Below are 9,033 nucleotides of genomic sequence, written 5' to 3' on the forward strand. Positions count from 1 at the left end.
CATTCAAATCAACATATCTATTGGAATACCAATAATTTTTTTAAACTTCAAAAAAAAATAATCTAGAAATTTAAATTCTAAAATTTATAATAGAACTGGAATTTACAATGAATTCAAAATTTTATGAATCTTATTATTCGATGTATTTTCAAGAGAAAGACCTTTGTAATTTATTTGAAAAGATGATTTGAAGCAATAAATAAGAATTTTCTATTTACTTTTCCAATAATATTCCTTAAAATATTTTCGAACTGTTTTCAGGGTTTCTTTGAAATAGTGTCACCTTTAGATGCTGCTGCTTATTTGCTTTTAATTAACTACGATTTTAAGATGATGCTACTAATTTATCGTTCGGTTTGAATTAATTAATCGCAAAAATATCGTTTGATGTTTTTAAATTTTTCTCAATTTTTATTATCGTACTCTTGTAATAGGCTATTCTTTATCGACTCATTGCATACTTAATAACCGCACTTTCGTGGTTTTAACCGAACCATTGAGAACTGCCAGTATTTCCTAAGAAAAATCTGTAAATATTTGAATATATTTTAAAACCATAATGTGTTAATTCCATTAGATTTTACCAAGCAAACATTAATTTCTAGAATATTCTAGGAATAACTTGACGAGACTTTCACTACCGTGTCATAAATTAATGACAGAAAATGTAAAACCTGTTAAATGTCATAATAACAAGTAAAATGAGAGCAAAAGAGTTTTAGGAAGAAGAAAGTCTGTCGTGTCGAAGTTTTAATCTTTGTTTAATTCTCCATTTTAAAATGAATGAACACAGAGATTGATACAAGACAATAAAGCATATACTAAAACAAAATTGCATCAAAGACTTATATTCAGTTTTAATGTGCACATTCTCTGGTTCTTTTTTATCTTTAAAAATAATCATTCTTTCTGTCTTTTAGTTAAAAGAAAAGTTGATTCTATAGCGTAGACAAAATATATTTTTTATTCAAAATTTTAAATCATGTTCTTTTTAAATAGGCTTATCCTTAATTTAAGAATTCCTTAATTAATGTGGTTTTCTGTTTTAATATAACATGCATCATGGACTCCTTCCTTATTTTTAATGAATTAAATTTTAGATAGTAAGAAATAAATAGCCTGAGTTGATTCTGATTCGGTTTGTCGATTTTCAATTCTTTAACTTAGAAGTAAAACATCTTCGTTCGGAAAGAAATTTAGATTCCAAACCATTTACTTTCTAAAAGTTTTCTTTTTATTCTGAATTGCATTTTTTTATTTGTATTTAAACCGCATAACGAAATATTCTCGAAATATTTACTGAAATAAATTACCCGAAATATTCTATCGAACGCGCAATTAAACTAGCAAACGAAATCCTTTTTCTTTCTATTCACTTTGGAAAAAATGTTTATTTTTGTATTATTTTTATGAAACAATTATAAATTTGGCAAGGGATATGTGATCTATTTTTCGGTATAATACTCAACATATTCTAATCGAAAGAATTCGCAAAAAAGTGTGCAACTGTTTTTTCCACCTGAATTTAATGTACTTTTAAAATTTTCAATTTTATATTACATGTCTATAAAATAAAATAAAAGTTCAATTATTGTTAACAATTTATCTCCTTGAGTATCTCTTATTTATTATAAGCATGTTAATATAAGTCATATTTGATGAATTTAAAATTTATGCAGAAATTTTTTTTTTTACTATTTTACGTTTCTGCTTGATTGAATCACATCCATCATTATAAACATAGAAAAATATAAAAAAGAAATGCTTCTGGGTTTTCATATAGACACCAATTATCTATAAGTTAGATTTTAAAGGAGAAGAATGTTATATAATGGTTTCTTCAGGGATAAATTTCAAAGTCCAGATTCAGTTCGATGGTTTGAGTACTGATCCGCTTATGACAGATTTTGCAAGATGGATAACTTTCTGAGACCAGATTTGAATGTTGGACATCTTATGACACATTTTACAGTATGATTGATTCTACAATTTACATATTAAGAATATTACCACTCAGTATGATAAATAACTTTATAACTGAAAGATGTGCTTATTTAGATTTATAAAAATAATTTTATAAATATAAAATATCTCAACAAAGATAATAATTTTGTTTTAAAAATTTTTAAATCTTAGTTCTTTACTTTTTTGCTGACATCCTCATTAAGGCATAGAAAGAAATTTGTGATGCGTAATATCATGCATATTATATTTTCAAGGAAAAATAATAAATAGTACCAGTCCTTTTTCTTATTAGAATTTGAAAAAAAATAAAAGATCTTATTGTTTTATTGGACTCATCGATGTTGACAAGTTGTAAAATCACCCAAATTAGTAAGATTCGTTCTGCACATTGTTTGAAAGAAAATCAGAATAATTTGATGTAAATTTGGGAATTACTGTTCCGTGGACTGTGTGATGAGTTGAAACTCCTTTATTTCCTTTTCGCCATCCTTATATTTTTATTTGTTTTTATATAGTTTTGAACGATGTTTCATGTTGTTTTGTTTTGAAGCTCAGATACTGAAAAATGGCAGCATAAACGAAATTAAAAATAGCATGGTTTCGTGGATATCAGTATTTAAATACGAAAAATGTAAAAGCAGAGCTCAAAATTGGTTTTAGCTGGACAATTCTATATAGTACTGAATGCTCCTTCCCATAATGCAAAATATTTTGATCATTCAAATAAGACCAGCTAATCAAAATCAATCCGATTAATTTTTAATCCTCTCCAGAAGACAATGTTTATCCTTGTTCGCTTATGTTCCCCATCAGACAATGTTTTCAAATCAAACTTTGCAGCAAGCGCTACTACCAGTAACACGTGAAGAAGGGGATGATAGAAAAGCTGGACGATTTCGTTATCAAGGTTTGAATCAAACTTTTATTAATTCAGTTACAAAGGCATTCTAAAACAGCACAAAAGAATAAAATTCTCTTCAGTACAAAGTCGTTTGGCTCATCTTTCACCCTGAACCAGAGAAGGGATTCATTTGTAAGTAAGGGGGTGATTACCGAGACAGTTGGAAGAGTTGAGGAGACTGTCTGATGCGATGTCTCGTTATTAAGGAAACACTAAGATTATTATTATTTTTTTTTTACTTTGTTTACTTACGAAATATGTTTTTTAAAATCACGCGCCAATTGTTCAGAAAGAAATGCCAACTGTGGAAGTAAAGAAGGTTTTACTTTTGTTTAAAAAGATTTCGGAATGGATAAATGTCATCTGAAGGGCAAATAGTATTTACTTGTTGTTGTTTCTTATGGCACTTGCCATGGACCAGCCCGCTGTTCGAAGACAGCCGATTTAAGCCTGAGGAGGGAGCGCCTCTTGTTTCTAAAGTAGCGCCAACTAGGACCAAGAGAACGACTTAGCTACACACACGTCACAACCCTTTTTACGGGGCGGGCTTCATTCACACATTTCATTCACTCAACCACTGATGGTAATTTAGACCTGAATCAGAGTACGATCACCCCTGATCCAGTACCCCCAGTGGTATTACTCTCGACGTGGAGGACTCTGTGACCACGACAAATTTAACGCGCGTCAGCCACCAAGCAAGCGGGGATTCTTCGACCGGCGGGGTTCGACCTCGCAACCTAAGGGACGCGAATCCGACGCTCTACCAACCAGGCTATCCCGGCCTAGTATTTACTTACGGGGTATTAATTAAGGTGTAATGTATTAAGAGTAAGGTATGGATTAAATTCTTATATAGATTTTAAAAGTGCATAAAGCATTGTTCGTATTAAATTAAAGCAATGAATAGGTAATTTTTTAAATTCAAATTCACAATTTTATTTGTTTTAATTAAAAATTATCTAAACACACACGCGCGCGTGTATATACATACAGAAGGTAAAACACAAATACATTTTTAAAAATAACTTAAAATGACCGCTTACAGAAAATAGTAGCATTTAAATGGATTCCAGAAAACCGAATACTTAATACTAAAACACAAGCATCCTTTAAATTTTTAAGGGATACTTCAGGGGTAATATTTCAAACAGGTTATTGAACTTCGAATGAGTTGTCAGTTTTGCACAACTTTTATTCCAGTAATATCATTCCAGATTGTTTATATGATTTCCAGAATACTGAAAAGAAAATTGTTATCTGAAAGGAAAAGGCTATTAAATATTTTCTCCATTGCTTGATTTTAATATTAAATCTTATATGTTGCTTCTACAATCTAATCCGTTCCTCGCTTATCAACAATGGAAAAAAAATTCATAATAAAGTATTTGTAGGAAAAATGAATTTAATTTGAAACGTCTTACAACAATAAAATGATTGTTTCAAAATTTATCTAAAAGTTCATTAAAATTAGTAAAAAAAAAAAAAAATGATACTGCAACAATTTAGTAACAAGGAAAAAATAACATTTTAAATTTTCAGATGCTGCAAAAGTCTATTGTGTGCTACAGTTATTTTTGTAAGTCTAAATTCCGATTTGTTTCCAATTGATTAGATTTATGATTAAAATTTCAATTAATGAAATTAGATGTGGAATTTCTCCCCCTCCAGAAATTATGGAAGTGCACATTTTGTAGCTCTGTGGGTGATTACCTATAGCAAAGTACCAACACACTCACATATTCGTCATTATTTTTAGAACAAATATAAATGTGCATTAAAATTACTTACGAAGCTAATGTAAGGATTTGAATATACAACTGAGGAATAAAACTAAATTACTTACGTATTTTAATCTCCCCTAAATATATCACGTGATGTAATTAATAGTTTCAGTCGTTACATGACATGTATGCGTGTGTGTGAATTTGAGTATAATACTCAAAGACAATTGAAAATGAAAGATATAGTATATAATTTTTTTTTAAATTCAATGTTAAAGAAATTGCACAACATTTAGTACAAGAAAACAATTAAATAAACAAAATAAGGAAATAAATTAATCTGAAGATTGGCTGCAATTACTCGTTTTGCTCATTGCATATTTAATATTTATAATTGCTGCACAAATGCAATTGAACATTAAATCCTTTTTCAAAACGGTAAAGGAATGAGTTACGTTTCACATTTCATTTTTTTAATTGTAACTTGCACAATATATTTCATGTCATTTCTCTAAAAAATGTACAGTTTAAATCAATGGCATGGAATGCATCAATGGAAAATAAACTTCAGAATAAAACAATTCTTAAAGCAAACGATTTGGAATGACGTGCAATGAAGCGAGATTAATTTCGAAACCGAAATCTTTTGCTTCGGAATTTTCCAGAGATTGAAAATCGAGAAACCGAATGAGTATCAACTAAATCTATTTATTTTCTGGCATCAAGATTTAATTCATTAAAAATAAGAAAGAAATCAATGATGCATGTTAAAACAAACCAGAAAAGTACATTAGGATTAAGAATGCATTCTGAAACTAAAGAAGAACCTCAGTTGCTCAATTATATGAGCAGAATAAGTTTAAAAATACTAAACAAGACAGGGAAAAGCTTGATTTTGTCTGAGTTGAAGAAATTGACTTTTAGTTGGAATGAGAATAGATTGTCGAAATTTAAAAAAAAATGAAAAGAAGAAAGATTTAAAGAAGAAATATAATTTACTTTGATGGTCTTTTTTTTGTACTTGAGATTTAGCAGGTTTATACTAACTTTTGCATTCTTTTATTTTAAATTGAAAGAATTTCAAAAGTTAAAACTTAGCCAAGAACTTTTCTCTTCCTAATTTTTTTTTCATGTCATTACGATCTCTTGTGCGTGTTACTTTTTATTGCTATTTTATTTTTTTTTGCAGTGGAAATTCTGAGATAACTTTGTTAAAAAAGCTAACATCGAAATAGAAAAGCAGCGCCAAAAATACCTAGTATTCTATCCACTAAGATATTTATATTTTATTTTTCTGTTAAATTTTTGGGGCCATTTATAATTTTTTAGAACATTAGATGAAAAATACTTTATCTTTTAAAATGTGATGATCTTTCCCTAAACATTTTTTCATACTATTCATAAAATCTGCTATAAAGTTAAAATTTCATTTCTTATAGACATCCAATTTTTATGTGTGATTCTTAGCATTTTTTTTTTTTACTTTAATAAAAAAACATACTTTTAAAGATTTATTCCGTTCTATTAAAAAAAGTCCATTTCATTTTCTTACTGAAATTTGCCTCTGTGTCAGAGAGTATGGCGCATAAAAAACTTATTTAAGAGTTCGTAAGTTATTTTATCCTTTGCATAATAAAAATTAGCCACTATAATTATAAGATAAAAATTAGCCACTTTCTAGTATACGTGGTATAGAGAAAATAAAATATTCGTCAAAAAATTAGAACTCGAGATTTTTGATGAATCTTTACATTTTAGTCTTCCCTGAGTTTTAAAAACGTATTTTTGGAAAATGTCCGTCGGATTGTCTGTGACAAAGATAACTCAAAAGCGTTTACAGCTAGACAGATGGAATTTGGTTTAAGGTCTTTTACCAAATTTGTAGATTTCAATCAAAGCAAAATTCGTTCAGAAGAAGGATGTCTGTCCGGCTGTTCGAATATAAGTTAACACGATAGCTGCAAAACTGAGTGAGCTAGATGGATAAAATTCATCACTTATATTTAACATCTATAGTGTAAACATCTCTCAAATTTTGACCCCAAATCCAATCAGAGTTTGACCGTCCGGCTGTCTGTATTTTCTAAAACATATAAACGCGATACTGAAAAACGAAACGAGTTAAATATAATAAATTTGATATGGGATTTTGTGATTCACATGTGCAGGATTTTAAGAAATATTTGTTTCAATCTGATGGGAAAAATGCATTTAAAAAACAGATTCGATTTCTGATACTATTAACCGCATGCGAGGTTTTAATCGCCAGTTAAATCGCCAAGGACGACACAATAGATTCAGTAGAAATGATAAATTCATGCCAAAGGTTAATATATCGTAACAATTGAAACCAATGCCAGGTGAGGCGTTCTCTGGTATAACAGCTTTATTAAAAAATATGCGAGACAATTTTAGAGAGACCACTCCTACTGGTTAGATATGGGGTTATGAAATATATGAATAATAACATGCGAAGATTATTACTGTGCAATTTAAAATATTGCCCGACTTGACTTTTATTTTTGTATTTTTGAGAAAAATCAGTTTTAAATCTTCAATCTTTTAAAAACTACTTTTTAAGGTAAAGAAATATATTTCAGCCTCAAATTATAAAGAAGTTCCACTTTGTACTTTTATACATGCATAATACTCCCTTCTTCTTTGTACAATATTAAATTGCTTAATTTATGCGTATGAATTGCATTTGAGCTTTCATGAGAGATTTACTATGGATATCATTAATTTGTACATTTTCACATCTATTCTGACATCTATACATTTCACATCTATACATTCTTAAAACACTTATTTAAGAAAATCGGTTCACACAACATTACCAATTATTAAACTAAAGAAGTCTGGAATTCAATAAAAAGATAAAATACTTTGGGAGAGTCTGAATTTGCATTTCTCGGTCACAGTTCTTCATGAATGACTCAAAGAACAATTTGAGTTATTCTAATTATTTTTTAGAAGTCTCAGTACTTTTAATAGTAGAATAATTTAAGAAGTCTAAATATTACTAATTCTTTTTTTCCTTAAAAAAAGGAAGTATCACATTCTTTCTTTATAATAGCACAATAAAAAGATGAAAGAGGATCTAAATTATTAACACAGAAGACAGTATACATATAACAACTACATTCTATAATATAGAAAAACCACATTGAATAATATTGGGAAATCATGTTGTATAATATAGCAAAACTGTATTGCACAATATAGGAAAATTATATTGTATAATGCTGGGAAATTATATTATATAATATTGGAGTGCTATATTACATAATATTTGAACTCAATATTGGGCAATATAACAAAAGTCTTACATTTTACATAGTTCGAATACTGTAAAGGAATATTGTACAATATTGTTTTTTCAAGTAATACAATATTAAACAATATAACAAAAGTATAACATTTTACATTTTTCAATATTGTAAAAGAATATTGTACAATATTGTTTTTTCTAATCTTAAAATATTATACAATGCAGTGTGCTGCTAGGGTTAATACGTTGATCTCTGTCCTTTTTGTATAATTCATCAACTAAGAATTGGTTTTTTTTAATTGTTTGTTACATCATATCGTTACAACTGAAAAAGCAAGCTTCTGCCAAGCTTCTAATTAGTTGCAAAGCCTTTTGCTTCCTAGATTCACTAGTTGAGAATATGAATAATTTATATTTGTTCAAAACATGAGTACGTATTGTACTTGAGATTTTGTACAGTTGCATATCCTCGATGATTTAAAGATCATTTTCAAACTCTTGCGCACGTTTTAAGTTCCTAAAGGCACAGAGATAGATTTTCCAAGAGAGAATGTACTTTTTCTATCTCGCAATATAGCACGATTCTTAATCCTTTGTTTTCAAATGAAGAGTACTTTACGTATTTCTGCCTAAAATTGATACAAAATTTTTTGCTTTCAAAATTTAATAAATAACTGAGTGAATGCAGAAGATTTTAAATAAGGCATTTTAAAATTACTTCACTGATATGAAACAGTGAAATTTTAACCTACTCCAAGTTCATTTTTGATATGTCTGTTATGGTTTCTAAGATATATTTGTCAACATTCTTTTTATTGATTTTAAAAGAATTCTATGGCAATCTTATATTATTATATTGGCAATATATATAACGATATCTCTAAATTTACATTAAATACTGATTAATTTCCTAAATGTTATCTTCATTTAGCCCATATTAGCTTATTTCTAAAACTTATTTCCTGATCCAATTCCACCTTTTTTATTTAATTAATGCTACATGAGCTCTGAAATTGCTCGACAAGTTCCCACAAATCTCCTTTCTATTAAATCTGCAATTCTATTAAAACCTCTTTTTGACTTTATCTGCATCTTTTATCTAATAATTAATAGTATATTGAAAATAAGAAGAATTTAGAGCTTTGAAGTAATGAGTTAACATAGGAAAAAAA

This window comes from Argiope bruennichi, chromosome 11, assembly GCF_947563725.1.
Source record: "Argiope bruennichi chromosome 11, qqArgBrue1.1, whole genome shotgun sequence".
Taxonomy (NCBI): domain Eukaryota; kingdom Metazoa; phylum Arthropoda; class Arachnida; order Araneae; family Araneidae; genus Argiope; species Argiope bruennichi.